This window comes from Amborella trichopoda, chromosome 5, assembly GCF_054954075.1.
Source record: "Amborella trichopoda isolate Santa Cruz 75 chromosome 5, AtrichopodaSantaCruz75HAP2 v2.0, whole genome shotgun sequence".
In the NCBI taxonomy this organism is placed as follows: domain Eukaryota; kingdom Viridiplantae; phylum Streptophyta; class Magnoliopsida; order Amborellales; family Amborellaceae; genus Amborella; species Amborella trichopoda.
In genome coordinates this window covers 15,965,369-15,986,322 of record NC_142340.1, presented here as the reverse complement: position 1 = coordinate 15,986,322, position 20,954 = coordinate 15,965,369, and the positions used below count along the sequence as shown (strand labels likewise).

General features: G+C 42.7%; 1 pseudogene; it reads left to right on the top strand.

The window, feature by feature from the left end:
• The first annotated feature begins 18,455 nt into the window (after positions 1–18,455).
• On the top strand, positions 18,456–20,129 carry LOC148781990 (subtilisin-like protease 4 pseudogene; annotated as a pseudogene).
• The last annotated feature ends 825 nt before the right edge of the window (positions 20,130–20,954 follow it).

Below are 20,954 nucleotides of genomic sequence, written 5' to 3'. Positions count from 1 at the left end.
CTAAAAAGTCATTTTGAGAATTTGACGTCATGTGATCCAAACAAGTTGACTATTAGATATCACAACACAAGTCTATCTAGTGGCGTTAAATCGATTGACATAAGTGATGATATAGATGTATCTTATATGTTGGGAGGAAATCTTCGAGTATTGTTATTTGCATTGCATTTGTAATAGAGCCGGAGTGGAGATCGATATAATTTCAAATGATAGAACCTGTCGGTAATGGATGGACAAGGAATACGTACATGTATAATTTACACTTTCATCTCTGGTTTGTTTTATTTGAATCGTCAAAGTGCACAAATATTTGTGATTTTCTCAACTCAACTTATTGTACTCTATCTTTTATTAACAGTTGGTCTAATGCACCTTTACCTGATCACTTAGAGCGCAACTAAGTGGTACCCGTCCAAATATAAATTGAGTTTGAGCTTTTACCAGAGCGTGATATGGATGATATTGAACTGATTGAGAGACCATGTAGAGGAATTGGTAAAGAAGTTGTTTTGAAAACTGCCCAATATTTTAAAAATGTTAATGAATGTTAGCATCGTCTGGTTGATTTTGTTGTCCATAATAATTTATTTTTGAAGTTTGTCAAAAGCGAGGAGGGCCGAGTTTGGGCAAGTTATAAAGCAGAGGGATGTACGTGGCAAGTGTGATGCTTAAGAGTTGCTAGTACAACAGACTTCCGAGTGAATTTCATAGTTAAGGAGGAGCACACATGTAGTGGTCCAATGGGGAGGGTTCATCAGTCGCTAGCTCGTAGTGATTGGGTGGCAAAAACATTACGGCACATGTTCATGACCAGCATAAGATTGCAACGAAAGATATTATAAACGATATTTAACGCGATCACAGTGTCAAGCTAAGCAAAGAGGTTGCTAGGGAAATGTAAGATGGGCCACATGTCCAGCAATACAAGACCTCCTGTTATATATGAAGAAGCTCTGAAGAATCAACCCTAGAACCAAAGTTTGCATCCACACAAAAAATGAAGACAGGTTCAAATCACTATTTATTACTTTTCATCCATGTATTATGGGTTTTATTAATGGATGCAAGCCACTAATGGGTATTAATGGGAAATTCTTAAAAGGAAAATATTTAGGAATAGTGTTGTGCGTGATTGTCATAGATGTTCATGATGTCATCTTCCCAATAACATTTGTAGTGGTCGAGAATGAGAACTACCAAAATTCATATTGGTTGTTGAATATTCTGAGTGATGTACTTGATGAGCATGTCAATCTATTTGCCTTGACAATTGTATTAGATTGACAAAAAAACCTACCAAAAGCAATAACAAAATATTTTTCCATATGTTTTCTAGCATTTTCCATGCAACATTTACCAAAGAACTTCAAGATCTTTATGAAGAAAGCAACAAATACAACAATATTACTGATCCTATTTTGGAAAGCTGCCTGCAAAACGACCATTCTAGAGTTTGATAAAAAAATGTTGGCTTTATTGTCTGCCGACCTAGAAGCATACGAGTGGATTAGGAATATCCCACCAAAATATTGGACAAATGGCCATTTTCCAAGCGTTAGATTCAATCAGCTTACCTCGAACATGGCTGACTCAATCAACAATTGGATTTTACATGCTTAGAACAAGCCGATCATTATAATGTGTGAAGACATAAGAGTAAAGTTGATGTGCAGATTTGAAGAGAAGAGGGAGTCAGCTAATAAGTGGACTGACATTCTTGTATCGAAAGCCCAAGAACTACTCTAAGATTTTTACACACAACTATATCAGCCACGGATACACAATTTGAGATCCACTATGCAGGGGAGAAATTCACTATCGATTTAACTCAATGGACATGCACTTGTAGGAAATGGCAAATTAGTGGCATACCGAGTAGTCATGCCATTGTGGCTATTAACCACATGCACGGATGTCATTGTGTTTTGCAACCTATATTTCATAGTGGAATACTTCAAAAGAGCATTCCAAATACCCTTTGGGATTGTCTTGGATAATATCGAGATGACTGATGTGTTTAACATGACAATGTTGCCACCTAGTACGACACGCCTTCCTGAGAGGCTGAAGACACAACTAAGAAAATACAAGGCTGTACACTCCATTAGGGCATTAAAGTGCAAGCAATGCGACACAATGAGTCATAATAGAAGGTCTTGCAAAGAACATATTGTTATACATCATTTTTTATATACTTTTATCCTCGGGGTGAATAAGGAGAGGCTGGTAGTAACATGGTCTCGTCGGTGCCCAATACGCCGTCAGACCATGGGAACACTATAGCAATAAGCCTCATACTGGGTGAACCATGAAGAAGTGTTAGTATGGCCTCAAATTTCATGAGAGGATAGTTTTGGATACCCTAAGGACACCCGTAAAGTTACATTGTGTTCTAACAAGTTTTGAGATGATCGAGATGAAATTCAGTTTGCAAATCCAATTCTTATCATGCTGAAAATATACCATATAACTATAGCCCTATTTTTTGGGTCTCAAGAAGAGTAATAGACCATCGCCATTGGATCCAAAATATCCAAAAACTCTTAGGTACCAAATTTCTGCTCAATCATTCCCTCAGGAACCATTTTGGGTCTAACTTACCCTAAAATGGTGAGTTTTACATTATTGCGGTGTAGCCTCAATGAAGCAGTTTCCTTTTATAGAAACTATGTTTTCTCATTTGGGATGAACTTAAAATGCTCATAACTTGCTCATTTTAGGTTCAATTAAGGTAAAATTGGGACAAGAGTTAGATCTCGATGATACGCTCGTTTTTACATATGACAGGCGTCAACGAGAGAATTCTTAGAGAAGAGATGGGCTCGAAACATGAAAATTCAGATTTTAAAAAGAAGAACATCCAATTGGAGGTCATAGCTCAACTTCCTGTTGTAGGATCGTTGTAAGTATGGTCTATTGCGGTCGTGCTTCGAAGAGCTATAATTTGATATAATTTTTGTAAACGATCGGAGGCCGGATGACATCGAATTTTGATGTTGAAGATGACATACGTTTTCGGATGCTGAAATCCCATTTTTCGGCGACTTCCCAAAATTGGAACGTGCTCAAATGGAGACCAAAATGGATGAAATTTATCACAGAATGATTGTGATGGTATCCTCTTCAATTTGTGATCAAAATGAAGTCTTGGAACATCATGAATCATGCAGAATTAGTGCTTAAAGAATCATAAGTTTATAGAATTAGGGCGGATTTTGGGTTCTTCCTTAAAAATCTGTTTCAAGACGAGCAAAGGGTATCAAAATATGTATAATAGTTTAAGCATCAATTCTACGACGTTTGATCGCCTACCATTAACATCTGCAAAAGCTGCTTAGACCTAGCAATGATAAGAGGCCCCTCATGGAGGGATGATTTTGTCATTTGTTGAAAAGTGCTGAATGATATTTTGGTCATTTGGTAAAAAACATGATTAATATTTTAATTCATTAAATGTGTACTTTTTTGACAATTTTTATTGTTTTTGACCAATCTGACCTTGTTTTGGGGTTGCTCTATATAATAAACTTAAGTCATTTGTAATCAATCTCTCTCGAAAATTCTTGAGAATTAATGAGAAGAGCTTGAAGGCTTCGGCTTGTTCTTTTGTTTTGATTCCAAACTCAAGACTCAAGATGAGAGGAGAGAGAAACATTTCCTAAAGAGAGAAAATACCCCTAGCAATCCTTCGTTCCCTAGAACCCTAAAATTCCAGCTCCTTTAGGATTACCAACTCCCAATCCCATACTCCCTAGAACTCCTAGCTTCCATACAACTTAGAACCCCTAGCCCAATCCTACTCCATACACCCTAAACCCTACCTTAGCTATCCTTCACCCTACCCTACTCTATACACCATAGGACTCCATACACTATAGTACTCCATACCCTTTAGTTATCTTATTCCTTATACACCCTAGTTCCCATACAACATACCTCAAGCCATCTAAGCCATACACCTAGACTTTAAACCCTAGCCTAGACCCACAAAGACTAAGACCGTTCTCTCTCATGTGCATGCAAAGTGACTGATGAAGGTGCACTTAGGCTCAAGCCCATTCGAGGTCTACTCTCTCCTCTCTCTCTTTCTTTCTATCTTTCTCTATCTTCTTCCTTTCTTGCTCTCTCCTCTTCTTCTCTCTCTTTCTCTCTCTTCTTTCTTTTTCTCTCTTTCTTTTTTTCTTCGTTCTCTCTCTTTCTCTGTCTTACCCCTCTCTCTTTCTCCTTCTCTGCTTGAACCCAGGGCAAGTCTGAGATTCTCCCTCTCCTTCTCCCTTCTTCTCTCACTCCCTCTCTCTCCGTCCAAGCCCCAGACCCACATCTAAGGTGGGCCCGGCTTCTCCCCTCTCTCTCTCTCTCTCTTTCTTTACTCTATTTATGTCTCTCACTCGGGTCATGGGCCTGCACCTTAGACAGGTCCACCCCTTTCTCTCTCTTACTCTCTCATTTAGAGCCTGGACCCGCACCATAGGTGGCTCCGCCATTCTCTCTCTCCTCTTCTCTTGCCTACTCTTTCCTCTTCCATCCGAAGCTTAGATCCACACCATAGGCGGGTCTCTCTTATCTCCTAGAACTCTCTCATCCCCTTAGAAGTCCGGACTCATACGTTAGGCGGGCCCATCTCTCTCACTCCACACTCTTACCCTTTCCTACCCCAATCTACCCCATAAGATGCCCGGACCTGCACCATAGGCGGGTCCATCCCTCTCCCATCTCTTCTTACCCTTTATTACCCTAACTAATAACCCAAGAGAGTCGAACCCACACCATAGGCGGATCCATCCTCTCTTAACCCCTTTCATCTAATTTTCCCTCAATTTAAACACTTCCCTCTATTTCTCTCTCTCTCTAAATCATATCTTGACTTCTCACTCATTTCATTTTATTTTTGTTTCATTGTTTCTTCATTCTCTCTCTTATTCATTACTTTTTTTACCCTTGAACGCTCGATTGGGGGTCTTCCTAAGATAGTGCCCTAATGTTCTAACTCTTGGAAACCTACTCTAACCATCAGCTCGTACAGTGTAGTTGCGTTATAAGAGACACTGATTCTCTTACACTGGATCACTAGGGTTGGGGCCATCCCGAGTCAATTTTTCTTTGAGTTCTAACCCTTTCACTATTCTAACCACCGAGTCATACAGTGTTTGGGTTGTAAGGGCTTTCATCTCTTTTGCTCTCTCTCTCTCTCTCTCTCTCTCTCCCTTGATCAGGGGGCTCTTTGGGTTAGTGACGTAGTTATAGGCTCAGCCCTGTAACTCCACTTTCCAAATCCTCTGGGTACAAAGGCTTCCAGCCTGGTGCTTTTTCCTTGTCTCCAGTAATACCTCTAAACCAAGATCTCATCAACTCATTCTTATTCTGTCCTTTCTTCTCTCTCTTACCTATTTCTCTTACCACTCTACCCCCAAAACTAGAATCATTAACCTATATAGCACATCAAAGAGGAGTTTACTTTAAGTAGGTTTCATTAGCAGTTTTCCTATGAGAGTCCAGGTGAAGTGTCGAGTTTAGAGAGGGGGCCGAATTCAAACCGCACTAATGGACAGCCGGAGGGCTTTCTTTTATTGATCTAAGAGGGCAATAACCCAAGCGTATCCCACGAACTCAACCACGGTGAGGCAGGTGTTTGAGTCCACCTCTTCATCGCTTTAAAATCCTCTCATCATTGGAAATACCTATCCTCACATGTCATGCGAGGCGCACACGCGCTCAAGAGGTCAAGCAGTTGTTTGAGCGGGGGTTCATAGAGCCCGCGTCCCCGAGGGAGCCTAAGCGAGGTAAATCCAAGCTCGACCAATTGATGACTCCACTTGGGATATGCCACGCTATAGTTGGTTCGATCCACTGTCAAACCAACATTCCACCTCGCTTTCACCTAAAAACTACTATGGAGTCCAATTAGTCCTCTCTCATCCAAATTGGGGATTTCATTATCCTCATATTCATTAATGTACCTATGGGAAGTAAGGTTCTTCAATCCACTACTCCTAATTATCTCTTTAGTGGTCTTTCAGACCTTGACACCTAGGTTCAAGCCCATGACAACTTGAGAAAGGTTACTCAAACCCCCTTGCTCCCTCTCTACCAGCATCAATGGCAAGTCCATTGGTGTCGATTGCATGAGCGGTTCTAAAACTGCAGCTCTTCATGCTCACACTGTTACTGGTGGAATCTCCACTAGTTATAAGCTCAAGAGTGGTTCTAAAACCACTCCCTCTCCTCATATGGTTGGTTCTTCTAAGACTACCACTTCAATGGGTAACCACTAGGTTACCCCATCTCCATTCCACGGGGGTATTACTTACTCATACTGATATAATGCCCCACACACTTCATGCTGATGGTTCCAATGCTAGACCATCTAACTTGAATGGCTCCGAAGCCATCAAACACACTATCACTCCCGTCATCATGAATGGCTCAATCATCGCCGTGATGAATCGGGGCAAGCAAAATCTACCCTCGACCACTTCACCTGCTTCGAGTCCCTTGGGACTCGGACCCACTAAAAGTGGATCTCAAGCTATTCATGCATTGCATTATACTCACTCAGCTTGTGGCAACTCAAATGTTGTAATCCAAAGAGCACACGACCAGTGACTCAGTCAAAGGTCACAAACAAATATGCGCATGCCTATGACCCAAAGTGGTCCTAAGACTACTACAACTGCAAAGGTCGGAATTCCAAATGGCAGACCTTTCACTTCACTAAGGGTTGGCTCCCAAGCCACCCCCAACTCTTCTATGGATTGTGTACACACCTGCAGGTCCAATGCTGTTTCTGAAATCAAGGGGAAAGGCCAGCGGTACACGCTTCCTTCTACCCCAAAACCCATGATGACATGGTACTCAAAGAAGTTCCCTTTGAGTATGCTCTTGTCAAATCCTTATACTTAACATGCATGAGCTGGCCCTCGAGGCTGGACTCGGGGCAAAATTACGCCCCCAAAACTAATGGAGCAGTCCCTCCCTTCTTCAAACAAAACAAAACTCCCAAGCGCGATCCCGAGCTCCTTACTTCTGGGGCACCATGCTTTACCTGAATTGATTGACTTCGCTCTAGTCTCCTTGAGATAGGCCAATCAAGCAGGATGCCACACCCAATTCCAGTTCCAGGAGTGCATTTACTGGAGTATAAGGATCAAGCAGCAGAAAGGAATGAAAGTGCCGCTCATAAGAAAGAAGTCAGAGTCTTCAACCCCAGAAGACTTATTGAAGAAAAATATGTTTTACCCATTGCGAACTGCAGTGGAACCTGAAATGAGCATCACTGTTCATTGCTTAGTTGTTGAGGTTCGAGAAAAGGAACCCGATCAAACTGAATTACGGCCCTAAGGCCGTCTTGAGCTACAACAGAAAGAAATATGGCCCCAAGGCATTCATGAGCCTATTCGGATCGAGCCATGACCCCAGGGTCATCTTGCGCCATATCTTCTTAAACTACAACCCTAAGGCCATCAAGAGCCAGTATTCATCCGATCTTCAAGGCAATCTCAGATCCAGTCGAGACAGTCTGAACCCATGTTTCCTTGATTGCTAGATCGAAGCAAGCCAGGACTACTTCTACCCTTGAGTCACTCAACTCTAAAGAACGAGTTGACATAATGGTAGTCAGTCAAGATGGTGATGATCCAAAAAATCGAAGGCACGCTTTAACGAAACACTGGACCATATCTTCTATAGGCTCAAAGAGCTAGAAAATGCTCAGCCACTTGGTGTATCTTCACATCAGGGAGAAAATTCTCCTCTTGAACCTTAGTTTGAAGAAGAAGAGCGAAGAGCTCCATCTCCTCCTATTGCTCAAACTTCACGACCTCCAATTCCCCCAGTCTTTCCTGATGGTTAACCCAATATAACTTCTCAAGCTATTTCCACAACAGTTACCCAGGAAGACATTCAGAACATGATCAATCAAAGCATTCAAGGCTTACAAGTTTCAAAAGGTCCATGAAAATGCTCATTATAGGAAGCCTTACACACCCTTCATTGATCAAGTCCCTTTGCCCCCGGGTTATCAAAAAGGAAGGTTGCCTATCTTTGACAGCACCGGCTCACCCCAACAACATCTGGCACACTTTGTGTCAGCATGTCAAGAGTCAGCTTTTGATCCCAGACTGCTTCTTCGACAGTTTGTGGAAACACTAGTTGGTCCTACCTTCAAATGGTATGCTCGTTTTTTTTCGAATTATGTTCACTCTTGGGAAGAGAGGGAACAACTGTTCTACAAGCACTTTTACGAAGTTGAGTGAGAAGTTCAAGCTATAGAAGTTCTTACTATGACTTAAAGGGTGAACGAACTAGCAAACAAATACATCCAAAGATGGAGGGATCTCGCGGTGTACCAGAGTAACCCCATGCCCGAGATTGATGCTGTGCAAACATGCATTAGGAACATGAAGACGGAAATCTCCCTTCATGTCGAAGCTTTTAACCCTACCATTGTTTTAGAAATGATTTCAAAGGCAGTAAAAATTGAAAGCTTACTTAAGCACTATGGTGGAACTCAAGCTCAGACCTCGGGGGGACGTCAAGGTCGGACCTTTAATAAAACAGGTTTGACCCTCGCACTGGTCAACAAAGAGATACAGTCAGTGCAGCGGTTACTGCCACACCCATTATTCCCAAACCTCCTACTTCCAATGCACCTCTTAAAACATTGGATGCTTCGTGGGGAATAACACAATTCAGGGGTCAAGGGGAACCCCAACAACGAGAACAACAACCTCGTGCCTCCACCATTAAACCTGTACCAACCTAATTACTTTGAGAAAAGGTTGAATAAGCAGTAGAACTTAACATAGCTTGGGTACCTGTCATGTTGAAAATGTTGTTGGAACAAGGTATGGTAGTTCTTCTTGAGCCGAAGAGACCAGACCAGGTGGGACTCACCAATAACATGAATTGTTGTGCCTATGATGCCGAGTCATCCTGTGCAGGACTACTTCCATCTTCAAGATCACATCGAAGCCCTGACTCAGAAAGGAAAAATTCATTTAGACAGTCTCAGAAAAGCTTTCGAGACTGCAGAAGCTTCGCATGTAGTCACCATTGAAGAAGAACAAGTTCAGACCTTGCAACCAAAAGAAGTACCATCTAACTTTCTTCCAGACCTTTTTGCAATGATGGAATTGCAAGGATTATTCTACTCTCATCAAGACAACCCAGGCATTTGATTCAAGGAACTGAAAATCTTTGGTGCCCATTCCACTAGGTGTGGAGCCATGATATATCTCAATGTTTGAGTTTCAGGATATTTATACAAGAGTCCATAGCTGAAGGACAAATTATTGTGAATATACCAGTCATAACTCATGAACCACCGACTTCAGTAACCCCTAAAAATGCCACCAAGACACCCTCTACTTCCCACAGTGAAAAGGAAGAAGGGAGAGTTCAATTAGATGAGTCCAAGAAGGCAGGTGAAACAATGGAGGCTTCGCACATGATCACAACTCAAAAGGAACAACCTCGCAGTGTCCCTATGGATGAAGTGCCCCCTGACATGTTTCTCATAGTCTTCGATATGCTTGTGCAATAGGAAATGACTCGACATTTCTAGCCTAAGAAGCCAAAGTACCTGAAGGAGGAGTGTAAGAATTTGTGGTGCTAGTATCATCAGATGAAGGGACATGATTGTTGGAAGATATTTATCATTATCATGGGGTCCTCACTAAATAAAAGCCTAGCAAACAATGGAAATTTTGACAGTCCCAGAATAGCCCCAAAACTGGCCAAGATATTTATGAGGTCTATCAAAAGTCTTTTGTCAAGTTTCGTCACATTTTGACATATCTAAGGTAGTGCAGACTGAGAAACAGTTTCGGTAGAATCGACTTGTAGAACCCTGAAATGGACCCTATAACTAGAGCTATATTTTTAGTGTCTCAAATTGCTATGGGACCACCGCCATTAGATTCGACATAGTTAAAAAGCTCTAGGGGACAAATTTTAGCTTGAACGGACAGTCCAAGAAGATGTTATCGGCAAAAGAGTGAAATAGGAGGAGCTGCACACTATTCCCGTGCGGCCACCCTACAACTCCATGCCATTAAAGGGATAGTCACGAACAATGAATTTCGACGCTTATATCTCGCCCATCCTTAAGCGAATTACGCTCAAATTTGGTGAGCATGTTCGTCTCATCAAGACGAACGATTCGATATGTGGCACGCCCCGTGATGACACCCGAGCGCGAAGAAAAGCTAGAGAGAAGTTGCTGATCCATGAAGAAAGTGCAGGAAACTCAGCAGCGTCGTGCCTCGCTCAAGCGACCAAATCACGCCGCTCGCAAGCCCAATCAACGCGAGACCAATTCCATCGCGTGCGTTAGGTATCGGGTTATCTTTGACCTGAACCTTGTACAAGATGAACGATCAAATTTTGCACATGAAGCTGACGAAGCGACTGCAAATTTCGTTGCCGAAATTTCAATTTTCGGCCAAAATCAAGATGCGTTTGGTGCACTACGATCGTAACGGCATACTTAGTGTGATCCAGCAAAGAAACCACAGAAAAACATCAAGGAATAAGCACACTATCGATCTGAAGTTTCAAGATCTATTCAAATTTCAAGTCACATGATCGTGCACTAAAAACACGATCCATGACTCGAAGTTGGTATCAACTCGATTGCCATGTCGAGCCCTACAAGAAAATAATCATCTTTCGATCAACCAGGCATCAGAATGACCCCGAATCATCCATGAAAAATCATGCACGTTCTAGGGCAACACGAGGACTGATTTGGAATTCCACATATTGTTAGGAAGGGGCAAATATGTCATTTTTTACCTTATTTTCGAATATCTTTTAATTCAATTTAATCTTAATTTCCAGTAATTAGGGTTACTTTTGATCATCCACCCATGTTTGGGGCGAATTTGATATATACCACGTACCATCATTCTACGCAAAAAGGAGAGAATACACACACAAAACACACAAAAGAGAGTTTTTACTGAATAAATTTTCTCCTTCTTCTCATTGTTGGGTCACATTTGGAGATAGAGTAAGGTGATAGAAACTTTTGGACCAGTACCCTTAGGCTCAAGGTAAATCTTCTCTCTCTTTTTTTTTTTTTTTCTCTCTCTTCTTCTCATTCTTCTTCATGTTTTTCGTCTGAGCTCCTCTCAGCGGCCATGCATGGCAGTGGCGGTGTCGTGCATGCCTCTCTGGTGGCCTCACAGGTCGCGCATGACGATGGCAATGCCATGCGCGAGCTCCGCTCTCCTTCTGTTCTACCCCATAACGAGGCCTGCAGACGTCACTGCTCATCGCCGTCCGCAGACGTATCCTCGATGTCTCAGTGAGGAACGCGGGTAGCAACGCCTATTGCCATCCGCGAGGGCTTCACCCTGTAGCGTGACTATTGCAGGCGGCGATGTCCATCGCCATCCGCAAAAGGTCGCGACAATACCCATCACCGTGTGCAGGCTCCTTCCGCGCCTCTCTGCACCTAGCGCCGCATGTTTCATGAGAGGTAATTGCCGTGCGACTCATGAGAAGCTATCGTTATGTGCCACGTCAGGAGCTATTGCCGTTCGCAGGGGATGTGTTGCCTCCTTGTGTTACCAAAGGCGATGTTTATTATCGTCGGTGGGCTTCTCTCGTGTTCCACGTCTAGCGCCGTGTGGTTCATGGGAAGCTATCGTCGTAAGCCTCACCAGAAGCCATCGCTGTCCGCAAGGGACGCGGTGTCTTCTCATGATGCCAACGTCGATGCCCATTGCCGTCTGAATTCTTCTTCCCTCTGCCGTCTCACTCTCTTTCTCTTTATCCCCTTTTTCTTCTCTTCACTCATTTCTCTTCTCACTTGATTGAGGTTAGACTTAGTCTAGCACTGCTAAATCGGCCATGGTTTCGAGTAGTATTGCCGTCCTGGTCCTGAGAACCATGCCCATCTTGCTACCACTCCGAGTCGGCAATTTTCCACTCGTCGTGCTAGTCTCACCCCTTCATCAAGTTCTATTCTCTTTTCTATCTTTAATTGAGCCTTTTACTTCATCACTTTCTCATATGAATGTACAATGCCCACAAACATGGGTGGGTCTCTTTGACCCACTTGTCTTGCAAATTAACTATAGAAGTGTTGTGTAGAAAACACGAGGATTGCAGGTCAAGGGAGACGATTCCGAACCAGCTAAAGCAGTTGGGGGGCTTTCTTTGTGGTCTCAGAGGATGCCCACGCAAGCCAGCCTGAGTAAGTCCCGAACCCACCTTAAATTCCTCTCTCATCGGTTGGAATACCTGCCCTTGCTCTTGAGCAAAGTTCCGAGAGAGCGATCTCAAATCCCGAGTTCACTAGAAACCCGAGATACGTGCTGCCAGATTATTTAGATCCAGAAGGCCAGATCGAGGCACCTAACCAGCTTGGCGACTCCACTGGGGACTTACTACCCCTTAGTCGATTCGCTTTTGTTTGACTAGTATCCTCTTTTACTTTCCGCATTAATTTCTATAGCATCTGGGTTGTTAAACCCTTTCATTGGAGTCGGGGACTTCCTTGTCCCTGCACTCGTGAATGTCACAGGGAAGCGAACTGCTCAAGCTTCCTTCCCTACTCTCCTTCTTAGTTGGGGCTCACGATCCGACGCTCAGGTTCTTTCCTGGGTTGGTGTGAGAGGGGACTTAAAGGTCCCTAACTCCCTGCTTCCTTGCCCTGGTGGACCCTCCACTAAGGACCCTTGCATCGGTGGCACATCTGCCACTGCACACAGCATGCACCGGCAAGGCCTTGACCGGTCATATTGCAGAGGTACGCTAAAAGGCTGCCCCAACCCCTTTTACAAAACGCAAGCAAGTTGCCATCACTTCTGAAGTACGACGTAAGGCAACCCCCCAAGCTCTCTCACCACTCCGAACTTATATACCTAGAGGCTCGACACACCAAGGCAAAGACCCTGTGGCCTCCACCCCTGGCACACACCCAAGGGCTTGTGGTCCGTTCACTTGAGGCACACCTCGGGGCAACCTTCACGTTGCGAGCTCGCATCCCAGGCTAGGCCTTCTCGGGCCGAACCCTACACGTGTCATACACTTGCATCCCAAAGCTTGGGGCAACGCTAGCTCTATGCCACCTCGAGCACATGAGGGTCGACCGCTCCGTCCTCCCTCCCAGCACACATATCTTCACCCTGTGAGAGATAAGTTCCCGCCTTGTCCCTCACAGACACAAGCTCGTGGGTCTCGGCCTCCTCAGGTTGAAACTCATTGACCGAGCCCTGACTGACTCCTAAGTCTAACCCTAAAGGTGTACACACACCAATCTTGCAGGTTCCTCCCTGATCCCAACTCAGGTAGAGCCATGGACCAGCTCCTTCCTCTGTCGCTCTTCTAATGTCAGGCCAGCACCTCGAGCCCTGGTACTCAAAGGTTTTCCCTAAGAGAACCATCTTGAGCTAGCCGCAGGTCAGCCGTGCACCCGGGCCCCACAATGGAATTCGGGGCAATGACCTGATGTCAAACAGAGTCCTCCGGCCTCTAAGGTGGAAACCCAGGTTACCTTCTATCTTTGGACCTCACTCTCTGCTCCAGCTCATAGACACCACCCTGACAATTTCAAAGAAAGCGAGGCAGTCCATGTCTCAGGCTCGGTTTTGGATCAAAGTCCACATCTTCCTCAAGATTAAGCAAAAGAGGGGTCTGCAGATCCTCACCAAAGAAGCTTCTAAGGCAGTTGGGATCACCACCCTTGAGGACTTCCTACTTTGTAATCCCTTTTTCCCTCTCCAAACTCCAGAACTTGAGCAGGTCCAAGAATATTGCTCGTTCAACATTACCCAGAAGTCACGGACCCAATACCAAGAACCGGTCCTCAAGAGCTCGGCATACAAGGCTCGAGTCCAGTTGGGGCAAGCTGAACCCCTACAGATTGACTTGCCATGCACGACGCGCCAACCTCGACAGTCCACTGCGCCACCTGGATCTGACCTTCCAGAGGAAGCAGTCAGTGTCATGGTGATCAATGTATCGGACGACGCTTAGGAGGAGCTAATGAACCGATTGAGGTAATGATGCAGTCCCTCCTTGAAAAGATGGAACGTCTAGAAGCCTCCAGGTCCCCTTCCTCTCACCACGAGACCCACCCCCTGTTCGGCGAGGACACAGTTCCCAAGCTAACTCCCCCACCGGTCTCCCAAGACAGCTCTACCTCTCGTGGGGTCTCCCAAACCGACATAGATGCCATGGTGGCCCACAGTCTCAAGAACATGGTCCTAGGCATGCAGGAAGCTACGCTCTACCAGAAGCCGTACCCTTCGTACATTGACCAGGTGCCGTTTCCCCCAAACTACCAAAAAGGGAAACTCCCCCTGTTCAATGGTACTACGTCCCCTCACCAGCATACTGCCCACTTCCAAGCAGCCTGTAGGGAGACGGCGACTGACGGGCGACTCCTCCTCCTACAAGAGATTACCCCTATGCACCATAGAGCCATGGTTGCATCATGGTCTATAGGACAATGATTTTTTTATTTTTAGGGGAGAACCTGAAATCCATAAACTGCAATTGTTTCCCCTAGTCTATTGGCTGACTTTGGTGGTCTAATCATGAGCCCCAACAGTAGATTGTGCGTCATGGGAATTGTTCAGTCAGTTTGAGAAATCTAGGTGGATCGTGGTCTGTAGTTGAAGGTGGAGTTCTCCCATATATTAATCAGTTCCTAGATATAACAGATCTAATTCCCATCAAAATTAATTAATTTTAATTTATTTTATGTCATATGATTTTTAGAATATTTATTTGAATTTTTGTGACTCTTCTGATATTTTGTTTTGCTATTTGAATTTATAAATTAAGATAAATTAATTTTTCATTGTTTTAAATAAAATATAAAATTCTAAATACAAAATGAAATATTTTTTAAAATTATATGGGGACGCTCCATAAATATGGGGACCCCATTTAGAACATGTGGGAATGGGTGGGGGCCATGTGTGGCCACCAAATGTTGGCACGCCCCACCCATAGGGACTAACTTGTTCTCCAAGATTTGGTGATAGTTATCTCCTTGTTTATTGGCTTATCTTTTGGGTATAGTCAACTTACATGATAAGGTTGAATATTTGAAATATTTAGTAAATTTTTGAATCAAGATTGCTCGATCCAAGAAATAAGGTAGAAAGTAAGACATATATTTTCTTTATTTAAAGATTTTAATGGAATAGATATAAGAAATAGAGGATAAAACTCTAGCACATCTTTTTGAATCGTGATGGTGGATAAAAGAGATGGATGACTAAAATCACTCACCCCACAAATCTCCTCATATCGACGTCCAAGATTTGTCCCTACCAATTGAGGCAAACCTCAAGGCACAAAAAATATATAAAAAGATACTCTCTCACATCATAAAATCTATACAACTATTTTCTCTTCTCTCTCTAAGGGTTTATCTCTCTCTCTTAAAGATTTCTCTATAGGTAGCACACCCCACTTAGGGGTTCAATATCTCTCCCAAGTTTTTTCAAAGGGGGCAAGTCCAAGTAATCTCTCTCTCTCTCTCTCTCTCTCTCTCTCTCTCTCTTGTTTCTAAGTAGCACACCCAAGCTAATGTTAGTTTGTGGTGGTTTAATTTTTGGGTAGCAAAAAGGAGAATCCCCTTGCTTGTAGATCCCTCCCTCTCTTATCTTGCCAAAGATCAAGCCAAAAGGGCTTGAGCAAGACTAAGGTATTGAGGCGTTAGGTAGTTGGCTCTAGATTGGAATCCATGACTCCAAAGATCAAGCCAAATGGGCTCGAACAAGACTAAGGCATTGAGGCCTTAGGTAGTTGGTTTTAGATTGAGATCCATATGTCATTAAGTGGATTTTACCATATGTAGGAGAATCAAGAGACCAATCATAGGTCTCAAGTGCCATCGGAAGGAGTAGACTCGGTTTGGGGTGTACTAAGCCTGATTGAGGTAATTTATAAAAATTTTACTTCTTTAAATTTTTATTTATGATTTGATATTCTCTTCCCATAAAGCAATGAGCTAAAGTTTTGATTTAAGGAATTGTATTCAATAGTGGCAGCAACTGAGAACCATGTTTCTTTTCTTTTATTTATTTGTTTCAAGAGTTATTTGTTTACAATTGGACTTTGTACGTGATCTTGCCGGTTTAAGAATAAGAAAAATAAGAAAAATTTTAATTTGTATACACTGTGCTTGATCATATAGTGCAACTTTCACTATTTAAATTTGGATGAGTTTGTATAATACACCAACTTTAGACAATCAAAGCAAGGCGCACTTCAGAACAATGCTAAGAGATGCAGTTTCGTTGTAAAAAATGCTTGATATGGCATAAAAGTCTATTGACACCCCAATTATAGAATCTTATTTTTATTTTTTTTGTTCAAACTATATGAATAAAAAATTTGGTACATGCTATCATCTCTATGCGGTGCACCCAAAAAAAAAATTAAAAATAATTGGTTGATAAAATATAATGACCAAAATACACCTTGAATCTTTCTTGAGTATTTTTATCATTTTATTTTAATGATAATATTTTTTTTATATTTTTTATAGGTGCAACTTTAAGAGAGGAGTAGACTCCCAGAATTTGGTGTCAAAATAATTTGTAAAAAATATTAAAAATAAAATAGTATAGAGACATGACAATGTGATTAGGGCCATCTTAGCCGTCCATTTATAATAGAAGATTGAATAGGGAGAAGCATATTACTTTTATGCATTAGGGGAAGCATAGAAAGCTTGCACTTTTATGCAAATTAAAATTTCTCTAACTCTCTCTAAACCTTCCAAATAGGCTTCTATACCCTCTAAACCTGCTTAATTAGGTTAAAATTTCCTAATTAGGCTAGAGGCACCCTTGAGCATATCATAACTAGGGTGTTAATAGACTGGGTCGAGCCTTGAGTGTCTGGACTAGGCATGTTTTCATCCCTCTAACGGGCCTATATCAGGCTCTGAGCCGGGCCGGTCTAGTATGGACAAGAAAGGTTATCCGGCCGGGCCGGTCTAGTATGGACAAGAAAGGTTACCGGCCGGGCCGAGCTTTAGACAGACCGACCCGAAAATGTCCGATTTCCCAACAAGCCGGTTGATCTGGTAAGCCGAACATGTTTTGGCCCAGCCCAGCCCATTTAGCATGCCTTTTTATTTTTTTATTATCTTTTTTAATCTTCACTCTTCAAATTTTATTGTTTATAGTAAAAAAAAATAAATACATGCTAAAATATTTTTTAAAAAATTTAAAACTCATTCTTTCTCTCTAGAAACCCAATCTCTCTTTTCTCTAAACAAAACTCATTCTATCTCTAGAAATCCAATCTCTTTCTCTATCTAAAAAATCATTCTCTATAAAAACCCAATCTCTTTCTTTCTCTCTCTAAAAAATCATTCTCTCTATCAATCTCTCTCTTTCTCTAAAAACTCAATCTCTATCTCTAAAACCCATTCTCTCTCTAAAACCCAATATCTATTTCTCTCTTTAGAAACCCAATATCTCTCTCTAGAAACCCAGTATCTCTCTCTCTCTAAAACCCAATCTCTTTCCATCTCTAAAAACTCATTCTCCTTATCTAGAAATCCAATCTAGAAATCCGTTCACAAATTCATTCCCCAAATCCAATCTTTGAAGCAAATCCTTTGAAATTTCCCTTGTTTTGTGGAAGCTACGATTTTCTTTTTTGTTAATTTGTTTTTGGGCTTTTGGTTTTGTATTGGACTCAAAGTACACTTATGCACCCGAGTAACTAGCCTTGAGTTACCGTGGGCAGGAAAAATGGGTAATTCCATGTTAGATAGAGGGAGAGAGGTGCCTGGTAAGTCCGTTAAAAGTGTAACGCTAAATTACAAAGTACAATATTCATGCGTCTTAAATTCTTAATTGTTTTGATTTCTCAGTGCCTCTTTTGGTAGTGCGCCACATGGTATAACCACAAAATCCAGCTCCAATTGCAAATTTTAGAAACTTTTACTGAACATAACCATAATGGCTTCCACCATCCACGTTAGGATTTCATATTCTCCATTTTTCATATTCATTCCAGATACAAATTTCTTTCGATTTTAGAAATCTAGCATCGATCTCAGAGGCAATTCTTAGTTGGTCTTATTGTGCTTAAGTGATAGGAAAGAAGAATAAGAAGCAGAGGAGGAGGAGGATGATGGGCTATGGTGCAAGAATGCTCTGCACCAGAACCACAGTGTTCTCTGCTATCCTGTGCGTTCTGGCTTCTGCATTTTCCCAATCTGTTACGGGTTTAGCATCAGCTTCCCTGCTCCAGCGATCATTGCAAAACCAGCCAAGGACTTAAATAGTACATGTAAGTCAGCCTGAGATGGGCTTAACTGGCTCACCATCAGACAGAGACAGATGGTACAAATCCTTCTTACCGGATACCGTCACTGCAAGTGAATCTGATTCCAGAATGCTGTATGCGTCTAGCGAGGTGATCGATGGCTTTGCTGCAATACTCACCCTGCGAAAGTAGAATCGATGATGACCAAAGAAGGCTTCCTGCATGCCTACCCAGATGAACTTCTAGCCTTACAAACCACACATTCCCCTCGATTCCTGGGGCTTAGCCCAAAGCATGGGATTTGGCCTAATACTCGGTTTGGAAAAGGAACCATCATTGGTGTTTTAGACACTGGTATATGGCCGGAGCACCCATCTCTGAATGACATTGGGATGTCACAACCGCCCAAGAAGTGGAAGGGGTGGTGCGTGGATGCCGGCCCTGACTTCAACTCATCTCACTGCAATAAGAAGCTAATAGGTGCCCAAGTATTCACCAAGGGTGCCCTTGCTGCAAAAGCTAATGTCTCTGATTCACCCCGTGATGATGAAGGACATGGCACGCACACTGCCACGACTGCTGCGGGACAATTTTGTTCCTGGGGTGGAGTTGTTCAACAGCATCAGGGGCACGGCGTCAGGCACAGCCCTCCTTGCGCACCTTGCAATCTACAAGGTGTGCTATAATAATATGGCCTGTTATGCATCCGATATCTTGGCCTGTTTCGACAAAGCAATTTTGGATGGGGTGGATGTCTTATCCATCTCCATAGGACTTGATATGACCTAGAACTTCACTGGTGACATCATTGCCATTGGAGCGTTTGAAGCTGTGCAGAAAGGCATCCTTGTGAGTTGTGCGGCAACGAATGATGGACCTGATGAGGGTACTGTACGGAGTACAGCACCTTGGGTCCTAACAGTTGGTGCCAGCACGATGGACCGCGAACTCTGGGCAGACACAAAGCTTGGTAATGGGCAAATCTTTACTGGCCAGTCTCTCTTTCAACCAAAAGATTTCAAGCCCACACTATTCCCTTTGGTGCATCTCTTCTCTGACCCAAAATGCAATGGCAACCTAAGTACAACAGCCCTCTCTGGTAAAGTGCTACTGTGTGAGGACGGTTGTGGAATGGTATTGGAAACCTACTTCTCATTCCTAAAAGGTGGGGGCGCGGCCATGATAATTACAAATCCTGAAGATGATCCACTTCAAACACTCCTCGCGGCAGATATATTGCCTGTATCTAATGTGAATTTCTATGATGGTAATAAGATAAGGGCCTACTTAAACTCCACCAAGAATCCAAAGGCAGGGGTTGTGTTCATGGGATCAGTCTTTGAGAAAACAGCAGCTCCTATGGTGTCTGCGTTCACCTCAAGAGGGCCAAACATAGTAAGCCCAGGCATTCTAAAGCCGGACATTATAGGGCCGGGTGTGAACATTGTAGCAGGCTGGCCATCAAACTTAAGCCCAACTGGAATCGAAGATCCAAGGAGAGTTGTTTTCAACGTGAAGATTGGAACTTCAATGTCAACCCCCCATCTCAGCAGCATAGGGGCTCTACTAAAGGCTGCCCATCCGGATTGGACCCCAGCAGCCAAAAAATCGGCCTTGATGACTACAGCTGACATTCTAGACAATAAGGGGAAGCCCATAAAAGAGCATGACATGATCTGGCCAATGTCTTTGCCTTGGGTGCAGGTCATGTAAACCCTAACAAGGCCATCGATCCTGGCCTCATCTACGACATTGAGGCTGATGACTATATACTTATTTATGTCGTTGCAGTACACATGAGCATAAATACAAATCATTACGAGACAGAGGATTCATTGTTCAAATAAAACCATAATTACTGAAGGGGATCTCAACTATCCATCTTTCTCTGTTGTCTTCTCTCCTTCTGGGCCTTCTTCCTTTACCTTTAAGAGGACAGGAACAAATGTTGAACAGGTAGAGTCTTTTTATGTGGTGGAGGTGGTCGAACCAGTTGGTGTAAGTGTGGAGGTGAAGCCTACTAAACTTTCTTTTACTAAGGCTAATGAGAAGCAGGAATATACAGTGACTTTCTTGCTTAAAGAAAATGGACCTTCGTCCCACTCTCAAGGTCACATAATCTGGCATTCAGGCTCGAAGTACCATGTGAGGAGCCCCATCGCCATTGTTCTGTCCAAAGATTTAAATTTGTGAGACAAAAGGTTATGATATGGCTTGGACCAAAGCTTCTTTCTACTTTGTGTTACTGTTGCAATGTTTTACTAATAATCTTTTTCTGGATTCCTCAGTGGACGGTGGAGGAGAGGAGTATCTTACCTGTGTAGGAATAGAACTTGTTGCGGCTCAATTAGCCTGAAGACCATTCCTAATATATTTTACTAATAACCTAGAATAAATATATTTATAAAGACTTGATCAGCCGATTAGAAGTGGCTCGTCCATTGAACAAGGAGTTCAATTCGGTTTTTTTTTTTTTTTTTTGTGATTGTATTGATCCCAAATTTTCAGTTGAAAAGGTTGAACTGGAAAATTCAGCCCTATTTTAACAACAATACAAGAACATGCAAAGTTCTTTCCCATGAACATAAGAAGTCAAAAACAAAAAAGAAAACAAGTAGGAACACGTGAGTAGTATGACAATCTCTAGTCACTAAAAAAAACAAAGGAATCTCTTGATATCATTTAAAGAAAAGTATACA